General features: G+C 35.2%; 1 protein-coding gene and 1 long non-coding RNA gene across 2 annotated transcripts in view; one reads left to right on the top strand and one right to left on the bottom strand.

The window, feature by feature from the left end:
* Positions 1-16,248, top strand: part of LOC149794870 (rho GTPase-activating protein 19-like) — a 107,077-nt gene that overhangs the window by 24,343 nt on the left and 66,486 nt on the right. The window lies entirely within an intron of this gene.
* Positions 3,582-6,020, bottom strand: LOC149794871 (uncharacterized). The gene is made up of 2 exons (XR_016422073.1): positions 5,875-6,020; positions 3,582-3,963 (listed from the first exon to the last, which is right to left on the bottom strand). It is a non-coding gene; the product is annotated as an uncharacterized LOC149794871 (long non-coding RNA).

Here is a 16,248-nt window from a genome sequence, read left to right as displayed (position 1 = left end):
TTGAGCTTCTGAAGATTAGGTGCTATACAAAGTCCTCATTATTATTATTATTATTATTATTATAAGTAAGGGTGAAGAAAAGGAAAAGGTTTTTTATAATTTCTTTTGTCTGCAGCCAACTGTACAAATTGAAAATTTACAAAAAATTCACAAATTAGCTCTACAAGACTTAAATTATTCTGTACTTATCCATAACCGAGGATGATGTTTATACTGAGTCTTAATAGGTTCAAATCCATCAAAAGCATGTGACCCTGATTTGCTGCATTGTAAATTGATGCAAAAATTGCTCTTTTTTTTCTTTCTTGTTGTTGTGTTTAATGCCATTTTTCAGCACACGATAGGCTATACATGGCAGCCAGTATTAATGGAGGAGGAAGAACCCGGGAAAACCCCGGAAAGAACCACCGACCCACGAGAAGCTACTGGCAAGCTTTTTCACATACCCACATTGGCTGAATCCGAGACTCGAACCCACGCAGACAGAGGTGAGATGGCAGTGATCCATAACAGAGAGCGTGTTAGACCACTCAACCACTCAGGGCCCCTGCAAAAAATTGCAGTCAATTAAATATCCACTAAACCACTTATTCAATATTTCATTGCAAAATTCAGTGTTTCCAGTGAGATAGCTGGAAACTAGGAAAAACAGTGCCTGTAAATAAGAAAGGCTCTAAAACCATTGTCAACTATCATTTTATATATTTACTATGTACTTTATATCAAGTTTTGAGAAGTGTGTAGATAAATACTTACACAAATTATATTGTTCAACATGATTTAATTTCACATAATCAGTCAGGTTTTTCACTGGGTGATTCAATAACACATCAGATAACAAACATTTACAATACAGTTTGTTCTGCGCTAGACCAAGGAATGGAGATTAGACCATTTTCTTTGGTATTAGCAACGCTTTTGACAGTTTTGCACAAAGGCTTACACTCAAAATTAAAAAGTATTGGTATTCATGGAAATCTGTTATTTTGGTCTGAAAGCTATTTACTGTCAAGAACACAAGTTACAAGTTCTTTATCCTCATATGTTTGATATATTAATGCTGGAGTCACCCAGGGGTCTATTTTGGGACCACTATTTATTTGTAATTTTCATCAATGATATTGTGGAGATTATAGAATCATCAATTAGACCATTTGCTGACAATACAGCAATAAACTAATAGTTGATAACCTGACCACAGCTGGTGAAATCTTAAACACTGATATTCAGAAGATATGTGAATGGTCCAAACATTGGTTAGTTCCATTTAATCCAGACAAAACTGAATCAATGCTGATAACATGAAAACGGAAAGAGAACCATCATCCTATTATAAGTATGCATGGCTGAAACAAACCTACAAGAGGTTAGTGAGCACATACATCTAGGCATTATATTATCCAGTGATACCACTTGGCATGCACATATTAAATACATTTCCGACAAACCCTGGGAGAAATTAAATTGTTTAAAAAGTCTCAAATTCAAATGAGATTGATTATCCTTGGAAAAAATGTACATATCTTATATTATTCAAATTTTTTAATACACTGATCACATTTGGGATAATTGTACAATGCATGATAAAGATCTCCTAGAGAAAATAAATGCTGAGGCGATGAGAATTATAATAGGTGCAACAAAAAGTACATCTTGTACAATTGTACCATGAAACTAGTTGGGAAAGCCTAAACTGTTGCCATTACAAGCAAAAACTGCGTCATTTATTTAAAATTTATCATGGACTAGTTCCTGCATAGCTTCAAGACTTGATTTGACCATTATTTACAAAACACGAAACCTACTCCATTTGATCTTCAAACTATCTTCAACCCCCAGTGTGTAGAATAACCTTGTTCTACAATTCATTTTTACCTTCTATGATTTGAATATAGAATTTGCTACCCATTGAAGTGAAAAGCAACCCTTCAATACATAATTTTAAAACATGCTTGAGCCACAATAAAGAAACCACTCCATGTTACTGCTATGATGTGATAGAATGTCTTAGATCATGCATTCTAGTCTGACCCGGTAGATCTTGTCTGACCTGCTGGATTCTCTGCCACTTCTGACTGGAGACCTCTATTCTTCTGGCTTCAGAATGAGGGGATCTCAATGGTGAATTATTTAAAACTATGTCATTTTGTAGACTATTGTTTATATCTAATAAACACACTCTAAAATTCTCTCTACCTCTCCAAGTTCTACACTACACATTAGCTACATAATTCATTGCATTGACAAAATTTTTCAAATATGGTTTAAACTAAACATAATTTGTCCTAAATGACTTGCATTATAACATGCATTCAGTTATTAATAATTCACCTTCAAAGGTGGCTGTTTTGTGTGCAGCCAACCACTCTGATGACTTATGTGGTTAGAGCATCCACTTTAGATGCAGGAGTACTCTGGTTCGAACCCTGGCCAAGTCATAGTAAAAACTTATTAAAATGGTACTAGCAGTTGTCTCCCTTGGCACTCAACATTCGGAGGTTAGAGTTAGGACTGGTCATCCTTGTGGACATAGAATACAATTAATTTACTATATGTTCTCTACATTTGTTTCTCAGTACTGACCTTTCCACTGTGTGACAATCAATGCAAATCATATGTTAATCTAAAATACCTTCAAAGATGACTTCAAAGTGAAGTTCTTGTCAAAGGTTGACGTGCTCTTAATTGAGATGCTGGACTGTCAACATAGCAGCATGTAAACAGAACACAGATTTCACTTCCGGATCATCACCAATGCCTTATTACTCACTGTGCACTGTCGCCGAAATACACACAAACAACAACACCCTGAGCTCATATTATCAAGAATAAACAGTTACCTTTCAATCCCTACTAAAAATGCATAAATAAAACTCTTTTATCACCACCAAAATGAGAGAGGAAAAAATGTTCTAAAAATAGACTAGAACTACGTTCGTGGGTACTGAACTGGAAGTATTAATTGTAACCCGATTCCTGACAGGCCCCATGTTTTATGTTTTATGCCAGTTCTAGTCAGACTTTTATATTTGCATGTTATACCTATTTCAACTTTATACATGAAGTTTTTTTTACTTTCCTTGCAAACAAAAGATGTGACACCTGTCAGAAAGTATGTAGTGCTGGTGTTCCACAGGGTGCAAGTTCTGGTCCCAGTGCTCTTGAGAAACCAAAACTAAATTTGCTCTATGCTATATCTTCCTTAATTATTGGAATTTTTCAATGCAGTAAAAACCTAATTGTAATACAAGATAAGTCCTGTCTGAAAATATGTTTGAAATTTACAAATATTGATAAATTAAATTTTAATGGCAAATTAAATAAACAGTTAAATTTTAAACTCTAAATTTTATTGAAAACTTAAATTTTCATACAAGTTTTAAAACACAGTTTGACAAATTTTAGACAGAAAGTTGACTAATGAGTGGTATTTAAAACAAATGGTAGTTTGGGTCTGTACAACTGATAACTTTTTCCCAGGGGTAGTGAAGCAACATAGCTCATAGTGATTTTGGCAGCAAACCTCAATATGCCTGTCCAGATGCATATAGGTGTACACACTAAAGAAACAGTGACAGGTGCTATGTTCCACATTTATTGTGTCAGGTACTTAAGCAGTTGTTTCCATAACTTATAGCACATTCAGATTTAAAGTTCTGATGGGACCACTACCATGTTTTATAGCAAAAATGTATTCCATTTCAATGTCGATAACTACAAAAGGTGGCATTGGGATAGGAAAATAGTTTCTAGGCAGGCTGAAAAAGGTGCTGATCTCTCTCGTGAAGACCTAAACCTTGTCTTTGAGGTGCCATATATCAGTGTGGTGATATGAACTAATCTTGGTCACTTATGGCAGTACACTGCACATGCCCTTATGAAACCTTGCTATCACCACCGGACTACTGGAGAGCTTCCAAGCTGATCCAAATCTAACACTTTGTTCTAGATACCAGGCTAGACCTGAAAAGATACAATATGTTTCACTTAATTCTAGAAAACAGTAAGATCTATGTAAATGAAGTTAAAATGTGTTAGATATGGTGATTTCAAAAAAACATTAAGGTTGCAAGCATGGGGAAAATATTAAACTTGACAGAGTGACACTCAGAAATGTGAAGCAATGGCCATGTGTTAAAGTGATAAATTCATCCTAAAATTATATGAGGTTTTTAGAAGCATATTTAGCCATGTACATTAGTTAAATAACTAATCAAGTAGACTATGTATCATGAAGTTTAAGGCAATGTTGGGGCGGTGAGGTTTGATCATTGGTGCAAACATTAGTACATACCAGTATACAGGAAAGTCAAGTGACAACGTACTAAATTAGAATATATTACTATAAGCAATCTTATTCATGAGGGAAATAACAATTTTGGATATTGCAAGTGAATACAGCCAAATGTGGTCACACACATCAACTATAGGTACCAATAAATCCTATATCATCAACTAAATGTGAAATTCGGATCCCCAAAACTTGTAAACGAGGATGGAAATTTGCATATATGGGACATAGACAATGTACTTGTTAAGATCAAATGTGCAAACATAATTCAAATGATCTGTTTGAACATTATAGTGTATTTTTAAGAGTGTTGGTTACCAATTATTAAGCTCATTGATTCAGTGGAATCAAATATCAGCTGATGCTTCAATACTGCACTCTGTCAAATTACTAAATTGAAATATGTTACCATACATAGGCATATTCATGATGAAAATAATATTTTGGGATATTTTCAGTACACACAGCCAAAAATATGCCTTACAGATTCACTTGAGGTACAATGTCAGCCTAATGATGTACTGAATGTGAACTTTTGATCCCAAACATTCTAAAATGGATGGATATTTGTTCATGTGGGATATGTAAAAATCAGTTGTACAAATTTAAATTCAAATAATCTGTTTGAATATTTCTTACGTAATCTTTAGAGTGTCAGTTAACAAATATTATTAGTAATTAATAATGCATAAAGCAAGATGGATCATTTGAATTCCCATAACATCATATAGGCCACAATGCCGCACTACACCAATCAATATCTTAACCAAACTGAACAAAAAAATGGAATGCATTTTGTGTTCAACTTACATCATTTTGCTGTTTTCTTACATCCAAGGGTAAATATACATGGGGAATGCATATTTTATTCCATTGAGCTGTATTTCATTCTCAGACAGTTTAAAATGATTTAGTAGAGAATTTGAGTAGGTTCTAGTATAAAGTTTTCATTGCTGTCCTCTCACTAAATACCTAATATAACTATGTTTATAAACAATTACTGAAGGCTATACAAACTTGTCTGTTACTCATGAAGTGACCCCATCATAAGCACATAAATTAACTGCTTGGACCCCTAATAAATAGTCTGAATGGCCAATACAAATTATAATTTTGTCTTCGTGTATTTTAAATGATGGTCTCATTTGACTTACAAAGGTATTTTCTCTGACAAAGCGTGACAAATATCCAACATTGGAGCATTTGTATGGTGTAGGAATATATACATGCTGATAACATTTAATATCATTCCAAAAAATATTATATATGTGAATTTTATGGGGAATTTTTTTTTAAAAATTAATTTTTAAAAGTTTTATTTAATTTTTTTAAATAAAAATTAATTTTTTATTTTTAATTTCATTCTTATATTTTCAAAGTCAATATACATGACATATTCAAGTTTCATGTGTCTATCATTAATAATAAAGATTTTATACCAATTTAAATTTTACTCCAATACTGCCCTGGGACAATTTATTAGAACACAATTAATTTTACTATATGTTCTCTACATTTGTTTCTCAGTACTGACCTTTCCACTGTGTGACAATCAATGCAAATCATATGTTAATCTAAAATACCTTCAAAGATGACTTCACAGTGAAGTTCTTGTCAAAGGTTGACGTGCTCTTAATTGAGATGCTGGACTGTCAACATAGCAGCATGTAAACAGAACACAGATTTCACTTCTGCATCATCACCAATGCCTTATTACTCACTGTGCACTGTCGCCGAAATACACACAAACAACAACACCCTGAGCTCATATTATCAAGAATAAACAGTTACCTTTCAATCCCTACTAAAAATGCATAAATAAAACTCTTTTATCACCACCAAAATGAGAGAGGAAAAAATGTTCTAAAAATAGACTAGAACTACGTTCGTGGGTACTGAACTGGAAGTATTAATTGTAACCCGATTCCTGACAGGCCCCATGTTTTATGTTTTATGCCAGTTCTAGTCAGACTTTTATATTTGCATGTTATACCTATTTCAACTTTATACATGAAGTTTTTTTTACTTTCCTTGCAAACAAAAGATGTGACACCTGTCAGAAAGTATGTAGTTACCTTTCAATCCCTACAAAAAATGCATAAATAAAACTCTTCTATCACCACCAAAATGAGAGAGGAAAAAATGTTCTAAAAATAGACTAGAACTACATTCGTGGGTACTGAACTGAAGTATTAATTGTAACCCGATTCCTTGTGTCAGGATAATATGACTAGATGACACATGATTCCACATGTCTGCTGCATGATGCTCCAATGTTATACATCATTATAAACTGCCACACCACATTGATATGACTGAAATTGTGAAAGCCACTTTAAAATCCAAAAACACACATACACACAAAGACTTCACTCTATTATCATTCCTAATCTGTCTTGGCAAGGTATCAAGTATTATTACACCTGGCATACCCTTGGGTCCTTTTCAGGGTCTTTGTTTCTTAAGCAGATTACATCACTTGTTAACTGTAATTAATCTATTCTGATAATTGTGTGGGGAATTAGCCAGCTAAAATACATTTCCATGTTTGATGTGAAGTTTGGTTGGGGGTAGGAGGTAACATAAAATTTTAATTGGGATCAAAAATGTTTCCGTATTCAGAACAATTTGGTTTTCAGGAGATTCTGGTGTGCTGGTGTTTTGGTTTTTAGTAGTTTCACTGTATATATCTGTATGTATGTGTGTATGTATCTGTTTGATCATGGTAAACTTGGCTGAAATGGATCCTGTTTACACTTGATCCCTTAAGTTCTAGCACCAGTTAAGTCACCATTGATTGTTGATCATCAGGTAATTACTTAGTTTTTGACAACAGAATGTGTTTAACATTACAATGTATCACAAATTTATAATAGCCTATCTTGTGTTGAAAAATGGTGTTAAACCCCATAACAACAACAAATTTATATATTGTCATAGTGCCACTCACTTAGCGACAGTAGGATTAAAAATAAACTTTCTCTCCCTCTCTTCTAATGACATTGAATTATAATGATAATTACATGTTTGTTTCTGAATTTGGTTTATCCATTTTATGTTGGAACTATAATCAGCAAATTAGTTCCATTTCTAGACGTGCATTTATATATATTGCAATAAGTCAAAACTTCAGGAGACACAGACATCGGTATGAACAAATAATGGGGATAATGTGTCTGGATAAGTTTTCCTGAAGTTACTTTAGCTATATGTAAGTACTGCATTGCAGTATGAAAATGTTTTTAATAATGCACTGACAGTTAATTTCTCCCTTTGTGTGTGTGTGTGTGTGTGTGTGTGTTGTACTAGCACTGATTTTTAGTACTATTGTACAAAGATCAGGACAACCCTATTACACATACATTCATCCTTTTGTCTAACTGGTCTAACACTGGTACTTGATCACTCAGTACGGCCACCACAATGGCCATATTGAAAATGTGTGTATGATTCAGATTTTTAATTTAACAATTTTTCAGTCATAATGCTACGATGTCTGCAGTGTGGCAGTTTATAGTGACATCTAGCACTGAGGCATCATGCTGCAGACATATAGCATGATGTCCCACCCAGTCACATTATCCTGACACCAGGCCAACCAGTCCTAACACTAACATCTTAATGCTGAGTGCCAAGCGAGGCAGCTGTTAGTACCATTTTTGTAAGTCTTTGGTATGATTCGGCCAGGGTTCGAACCCACGACCTCCCGCTTCCGAGGTGGATGCTCTAACCACTAGGTCACTGGAGCAGTAGCTGCATCTCTGAAGCCACTGGATATATTGGGTTTGAAAGAAGGAAATAGAGTGGGCATTTCTAATCTCAACTGGAATTCTATTCTAGAGCAAAGTTCCTGAGTATTGGAAACTTTTTCCTTATTTGATTTCAGACTTTTATACTGTTAGGTAGATATGGATTGCAGGTGGGGAGTATTACCAGATATCATATACTGGAATAGTGATTGCAGTTATTCAGGAGCGCTATTATTGGATATCCTGTTCATTAATTTGGCTTTTCTCAAGCGGATTCAGTCTTTAATAGGTCATATTTTTAACTTGCCAGCTAAATTTCCCCTGCTTTCTTTCTGGACTTATATTAGCCCCATTATTCTTTTTTGAAGATGTGCCAGCTTTCCTATGTTTTTATCATTTGAATTACACAATACTGTATTACAGTAGTCTAAATAGGGTATGATGTAACTGTTATAAAATAGTTTTATGTGCCTTTCAGAGAGAAAATGTCTTATCCTACTGAGAAGCCATAAACTTGAATTGACTTTTTTTACTGACATGTTTGATATGTTCAGTCCATGATAGGTTATTATCCACCAAAACACCAAGTAGTCTATCATAACAGACCATTTTCAAATTTGTATCCTTCCATGTCAAACATAGTTCATCACTATCAAGATTTGTCCATTTTTACTGTGTTGAGATAATTAATATTTTAGTTTTACCAGTATTTACCACTATACTAGTGCATGTGCATCAGTTGTCCAATTTGTTTAGGGCATTCTGTAATGAAATTTCCAGTTCATGCTTTGTGTTTTGGATGTCTGACAATGTTTCATCTGCATAGAGATCTGTAGATCATATTGAGTCCCTTAGTAAAAGTGGTAGGTCATTAATAAATAAAATAAATAGTAATGGACCTAGAATTGAGCCTTCTGGTATTCCATATCTAATTGTTCCAGGTTCAGACAGAACATTATTTATATAAACATGTTGTGTTCTCTCACTTAAGTATGAAGTAAACCATCTAACTGTGCTTTCATCACATTGGTAGATTTTTAATTTCTTCAAAATGATTTCATGATCCACCCTGTCAAAAGCTTTCCTGGAATCTACAAATACAGATCCTATTATTCTGCCTTGGTCAAGTGCTTGAATCCATTTATAAGTTAGGGAGATCAAGGCAGTCTCACATGAATGTTTTTGCCTAAAGCCTGATTGATTAGGGTTTAACAGCAAGTGTTTGGTTAAATATGACATGAATGAGTCATGGACATGTTTTTTAATCAATTTTGACAAGTTTAGTAGTATTTAGATTGGCTTGTAGTTATCAGCATCATCCTTAGAATCAGATCAAAATTTATCAAATACTTTTTTTTTTAAAGAAAGATATAACACTAAGTTTATGTTGTTTTGTTTCAACACATTATTACACACTGGTATTGTTTTGGTCATCAGGTCCATAGTGTTACATGGAATTTCATCATAGGAAAGTGTGTTATAACAAGGGAGAGTTGTACTGACATATAAGTCTGATCCAACCGTAAACGAAATATGCCTAGATCTGCTGTTGCATAATGTGGAGATCTTTCCTCTCAACCATAATCCCTTCCAGTGCTTTTTATGATACACGATGCATGTGCGGGTAGCTTTAAAGTAACAGCAGCAACAGTTGTTGTTGTAGGGTTTAATGCCATTTTTCAGCACATGATAGGCTATACATGGCAGTCAATATTAATGGTGGAGGAAGAAGCCGGAAAACCCCCAGAAAGAACCCCTGACCAATGAGTAGCTACTGGCAAGCTTTCTCACATACCCATATTGGCTGAATCGGAGACTCGAACCCACACAGACAGAAGTGAGATGGCAGTGATCCATAACGGAGAGCGCTTTAAACCACTCAGGGCCCCAAAGTAACAGCAGACGGTTATAATGAAATAACTTGGGCTTTTAAGCTAGAACTGTCATATGGCATGCAGGCATATCAGACAGTACTCAATTGTTACAATGAACATCTTGGGCTTTTAAGTTAAAACTGTCATATGGCATGCAGGCATGTCAGGTAGTTCTCAATTGTTACAGTTAACAACTTGGGATTTTAAGTTAGATCTGTCTTATGGCATGGGCATATCAGGCAGTACTCAGTTGTTACAATGAACAACTTGGGATTTTAAGTTAGAACTGTCATATGGCATGGGCATATCAGGCAGTACTCAATTGTTACAGTGAACATCTTGGGCTTTTAAGTTAGAACTGTCATATGGCATGCAGGCATGTCAGGCAGTACTCAGTTGTTACAGTGAAAATCTTGGGCTTTTAAGTTAGAACTGTCTTATGGCATGGGCATATCAGACAGTACTCAATTGTTACAGTGAACAACTTGGGCTTTTAAGTTAGATCTGTCTTATGGCATGTGCATATCAATGGTTATAATGAACAATTGGGCTTTTAAGCTTGAACTGTCACATGGCATGGGCATGTCAGACAGTACTCAAGATTTCCATAAATATTGTTACAGATACATATAGATTCTCAGTTGATAGTGAAAGTACAATCACTTGTGCATTCCATGTACCCTTGAAGTTAATGAAAAATGCTTTAAAACTTAAACATTCCATAGATGTGCCATGACCATTCAATGTGTTGTCTATTAAATGTGGGATTTTACAATGTAATGACCATTACAATTGGAGTCTTAGAGGCAACACAAGGAGAACATGTATTTGCAACAGCACTACTATGATTTGCATCCTCGAATATAACACTTATCCTTACTATGGAGAATTAAAAAAGATGATAGAAAATGGAGTTATACACAACTACATCACAGAGATGTTGCAATAGTATCAAAATTTTAGTACTGATTTTATTGTCAGTAATGTAAACAAATCTGTCAGAAGTGTTACATTTTCAACTTGTTAGAATTTCGTTTTATATACTGTGTAATTATTGTTTTTATTGTACATAATTTTCTTTCCTTGACCTGAGTGATTCTGACATTCAAGGTTTCTACGCAGAGATAATGTCAGACTTTTTTTAATTATGCTGATAGTGTTGTGTTCAAGTTAGATTTTTAGATATTGTTCATTTCTTTTGTTACTACCAGGGCAAGTGGTTGTGCAACACAAGAATCAACAACAAATATTGTAATGATGTCCAAAATAAAGAGTTTTTTTTCTTTAATGTTGGAAAGTTTTATTGGGGGATGGGATCCACAGTTCTGAAGGTTTAAAGATATATGAAGGTTTTCAAGAGGCTTGTCTTTGACTTGTCAGTGTGAAAAAATTAGACATCTGCAAGTTCTCACTGACTTACTGCTAGCATGTAAACTAATCTCTCTCCCTCTCAGATAGATCAGTTGCCTTCAGAAGTAAATTACTTAAGTAATTGTGAGTCTTTGAACAGAAGTTATCACAGACCTAATCTGCTGCCTGCTAGATCTCAAAAGCACACCAGTATATCAGTATATATCAGTCTCAAAGAGATTACTTGGCACTGTCAAATGCTGCCCATACAGCTGCAGGTGTCCTATTTTAAGTAAACCAAGTAAAGGTAATTTTGACCACAGTTCATTCTCTTTTTTCTTAGATGGTTGTCTAAATTCCCACACAACTACCCAACTACCAACCCAAAATTAAATAGTTGGTTTCTTAGAAATTAGAACAAAGACAAGGAGTATAGTACAAGTTACATGGGTCAAATAGGTATTCAACATGGATTACACTGGTCAACAGTGAAATCATTACTGACTTGAAAAGGCCCTAATCTGTAGTATTTTGGTGTGCCGAACACGAATATAACCGTGAAAAATTTGTATTGGCTCTCGTTTTGAAGATATTCATATACCTCATTTTCTATGTTTCACTGTGTAAATTTCTCCAGTAGGACTGCAGCAACATCCGGAATAATGATGTAACATTGCATAATACCATCATGCTCACATCATCCACAGTTGATTGCATCATTTTCTGATGCAATGCAATACTAATGCCATGCGGCTGCTGAAGTAAGTTGACGTCAGCAGTGTACTATACATGTGTAGGCCTATTATACTAATGCCAGGCGGCTGCTGAAGCTGACGTAAGCAGTGTACTATATAAAGCCCAATCAGATAGGTTCAGCATTTAAAATATTTTAGACGTTGTGCGAGACAGTTCAAGCTACTGTTACATAAAACTTATTATTTTATCCATTTACGTACAATAAAGAACAGTAATGCCTCGAAAGTGTGTTAATACCGCGGACAATTTTTGCTATATTTGTGGGGAAGTGACATTTGCCAACCAGAAGAAAAGTATCAATTCTCAAGTGAAGAAGGCATATCATCTTTACTTCGGATGCAAGGTTGGTGACCAAGACAAGCCTTGGGCTCCGCATATATGCTGTGCTACATGTACAACACAGCTTTCACAGTGGTTGAATTGCAAAAGGTCATCAATGCCGTTTGCAGTCCCAATGGTGTGGAGAGAGCCAAGCAACCACCTAAATGACTGTTACTTCTGCTTGGTTCCTCCTCTTTCCGGCAGAATAACGAAGCGAAAGAAGTCGAGAATAGTCTACCCAAACATTCCGTCTGCATTGAGACCAGTTCCACATGGTGAGGGACTTCCTATTCCAGAACCTCCAGCAGAATATTCTCTTGATTCATCTGACGAAGACAAAGGTGAGTCGACCTGTTCTTCTCCTGGTCCATCAGCATGCAGTGATCCAGATTTTCACTGTGGTGCATCATCAACCCCACACAGAATAACACAGGAAGAACTAAATGACCTGATTCGTGATTTGGACTTATCAAAGAACAAGGCAGAATTGCTAGGATCAAGACTCCAACAATGGAATCTTCTAGAAGAAGATGTCACAATTACTGCATATCGAAAGCGCCACCAGCAATTGGAGCCTTTCTTCAGAAAGGAAAGTAATCTGATATTCTGTTCCGATATTGAGGGCCTCATGAATGCTTTAAAAATCACTCATGACCCACAAGAATGGAGACTATTTGTGGACTCTTCGAAACTGAGTCTCAAGGCTGTGCTTTTGCACAATGGAAACATTCTTCCATCTATTCCAGTAGCGTATGCTGTCCACATGAAAGAGACATACGATAACTTAAGGCAGCTACTGAATTCCATTGAGTATAACAAGTACAGCTGGCACCTCTGTGGTGATTTGAAGGTAGTTGCCCTTTTAATGGGACTGCAGCAAGGATATACAAAATACGTGTGTTTCTTATGCGAGTGAGATAGCCGAGCAAGGGAAATGCACTACATGAGGAAGGAATGGACTCACAGGCAGAATGTAGCCATTGGAGAGAAGAATATCCAACACCCAGCTCTGGTTGAGGCTCAGAAAATCTTGCTACCACCCCTTCACATCAAACTAGGTTTGATGAAGAACTTCATGAAAGCCATTGACCGGACTTTGCCAGCATTCCGATACCTGCATGAAAAATTCCCTCGACTCAGCGAAGCAAAGATTAAAGAGGGAGTTTTTGTGGGTCCTCAGATTCGAGAGCTTTTCAAAGATGACCGGTTCAACAACTTGCTGGAAGATGACGCGAAACAAGCATGGAATGCTTTTCGCCTAGTTTCTACAAACTTCCTCGGAAATGTTAGGGCAGAAAACTATAAGGAACTAGTAGAAGACATGTTGATGAAGTATAAGAAACTTGGCTGCAATATGTCTCTAAAGATTCACTTCCTTCATTCCCATTTGGATTTCTTTCCTAGCAACTGTGGTATTGTTAGTGATGAACACGGCGAACGTTTTCATCAAGATATCGCAACAATGGAACAAAGATACCAGGGAAAATGGTCCACTACAATGCTGGCTGACTACTGCTGGACACTCCTCAGAGATGCTCCCGAACAGCTGTATAAGAGACAGGCGAAGAAATCTAAAATGTAGTCAATGACTTGATTTTTTATAGGTAGGCTATTACAGTTGACCTTTTACTATTGGAATGCATTTCGTTATGTAAACATTAATTTCTTGCAGATTACAAAAAAACTAGAGCCAATTTTGCAATTTGACTGTCATATTCGTGTTCAGCACATAAAAATTGATAAGAATTGACTAATTTTATTTCAGTAACATGACTTTTGTAAAAATTTGTTGTCCAGTGTTATTTTAGTAATGGGTGTCATTTTTTGGAATTTGATTCTACATACCTGTAAGTGGCAAGAATTCACTTCATTTTGATTTGCATACATCCATATTCCTTTGGAAGGTCATTATTTAGATGCCTTGAGAGGTGCATACATCAAAATCAATGTTAAAGTACATAGACATTTTTGGACGAAATGAACCTAAAGGTGTGATCAAGTACAATCCGGATTGAATGTCGAGCACTGTGATTTCACAAATAAAGCTACACATATTGATAAACAAATTTGTTCTACCCTCGATTGTGATGATTCCACTTGACACGTTCTTATTTTGACCCTAGTTCAGTACATGTCACCATTGTAAAAGTCCATAGCGATAGTTTTTGTCTGGAAGTTTCTTGGTGACAGTTAAGGTACAGAGCATTCAATAATTTGGATTGAATAGATTTTGGCTAAGGAAAATTAGTGTCAAATTTTAAAAGAACAATTTATATTTTATTTAAAATGAGTAAATGCACATACATGATCCATGTGTTTTGTACTATAACATTTTTCATATAGTTCCAATGTTTTATACACTGTCAGCATTTATTTTTGGACCATGTCAACTTTACGTTTAGTTAAGTTTAACCCAGCTTCTTCAGCTGCATAAGCAGACTTACAGAAACAATTGGAAACTTTGTGTAAAAACAATTTGTAATTGTAATTGTATGGGGTGGGTGGGTGGAGGTTTGCAATAAATTGGAGGCATGGTGGACATACTGACATGTACATATGCAAATGAATTTTGACAAGTCTTTGCATTAAGTTGTATTCCAGTGCACAAGTTTTAAGCTCAAAAGTCTTACCTTGGATTTTTAATTTTTGTCTTATGTGCATGATAAAAAAAAAGTTATGAATGGATTTTTTTTTTCTTCAAACCATGTTTGTAGATATATTTATTGAGTACCATGAATAATGGTATTTAAATGATTTTGGGGGTTGGTTGTTTTTTTTTTTTCTTCTTGGCAGATCAAGCAGATATTTCTGTGCTTCGCGTTTGTGAATTTCATTGGATGTGGCATATCCAATCAAAATTAAGTTGTTCAATTTGAATACTGTTCTTACATGATCATGACAATGCAGCACACAACTTGAATGGGCTCATAAATAATGTAATTTTCTACTGCCGGTTCATGTTTGTACAAATACCTTTCACTCATATACACCTATAATGGCTTCTCTCAGATATGTCGTCAGATTTTGGTGTTAAATTTTACGAAATATCCTTTTGAAGTCAATTTCCTCCACGATATTTGGCCAAAGTTACTGTTACACACTACTGGATTGTTGGCATTGCATATTTAGGGAGGTAACTCATGAAATTCAATAGATGTTGCTAGGACAAAGCACTTAAATATCTGCTCGATTGGCCATAGTGTAGTTAGGGTTGACGTATCGGAACTTTGGCTAATGAAGATGCAGTCTCAGTTTCAGAGCCACTTCCACAGCCAAACTTCCCTTTTCATAACAAAAGGGTCAAGGTCTTCAGTTTCAGAAAAACATGGGTTTTGAGCTGGGACATAAAGCTGTACCGGCTTGTTCTTGAATCCTTGTTTTGTTAATTAACATTTAAAAAAAGGAAATACAATCTGATATAATTATAGCTATCTAACTTATGAATGAATGTGAATCTCAAAATATTCCTGAGAATGGATACATACAAAAATATTTTAAAAAGTTTTGTTAGGACATCAAATTTACTGTGTATTTCATTATTTATTTTTAATTATCTGTTTTTTTAGCTTATGGGAATACATTTTGAAAAGTTTTATCTTACTTGAGGTTTCAACAGTTTTTAAAAGTACACAACTTTTACAGCCTAATTTTTACTCTGCACTATAGAACCACAGCTTCAACCCATTATCTCAACATACATACATATATATTACTGTTTGTTTATCATAATTGGCTGGCCGTGGTTTAGATATAAGAATGATACATTATTGTATGATCAGCCTCAGGTATTTACAATGGCCCAAATATTTAATTCCAGGACTTTGAGCAGCAGAGGGGGCGAATCGGACATTTTGTCCAATCGTTATTTTGCTTAATTATTACTTTCTGCACTCAACGATCTAGTGTC

Source organism: Sinohyriopsis cumingii, chromosome 7 (genome assembly GCF_028554795.1).
Source record: "Sinohyriopsis cumingii isolate HCF-2022 chromosome 7, ASM2855479v2, whole genome shotgun sequence".
Classification (NCBI taxonomy): Eukaryota; Metazoa; Mollusca; class Bivalvia; order Unionida; family Unionidae; genus Sinohyriopsis; species Sinohyriopsis cumingii.
Note: the sequence above shows the minus strand (reverse complement) of the source record. Positions and strands in the feature narration are given on the sequence as shown.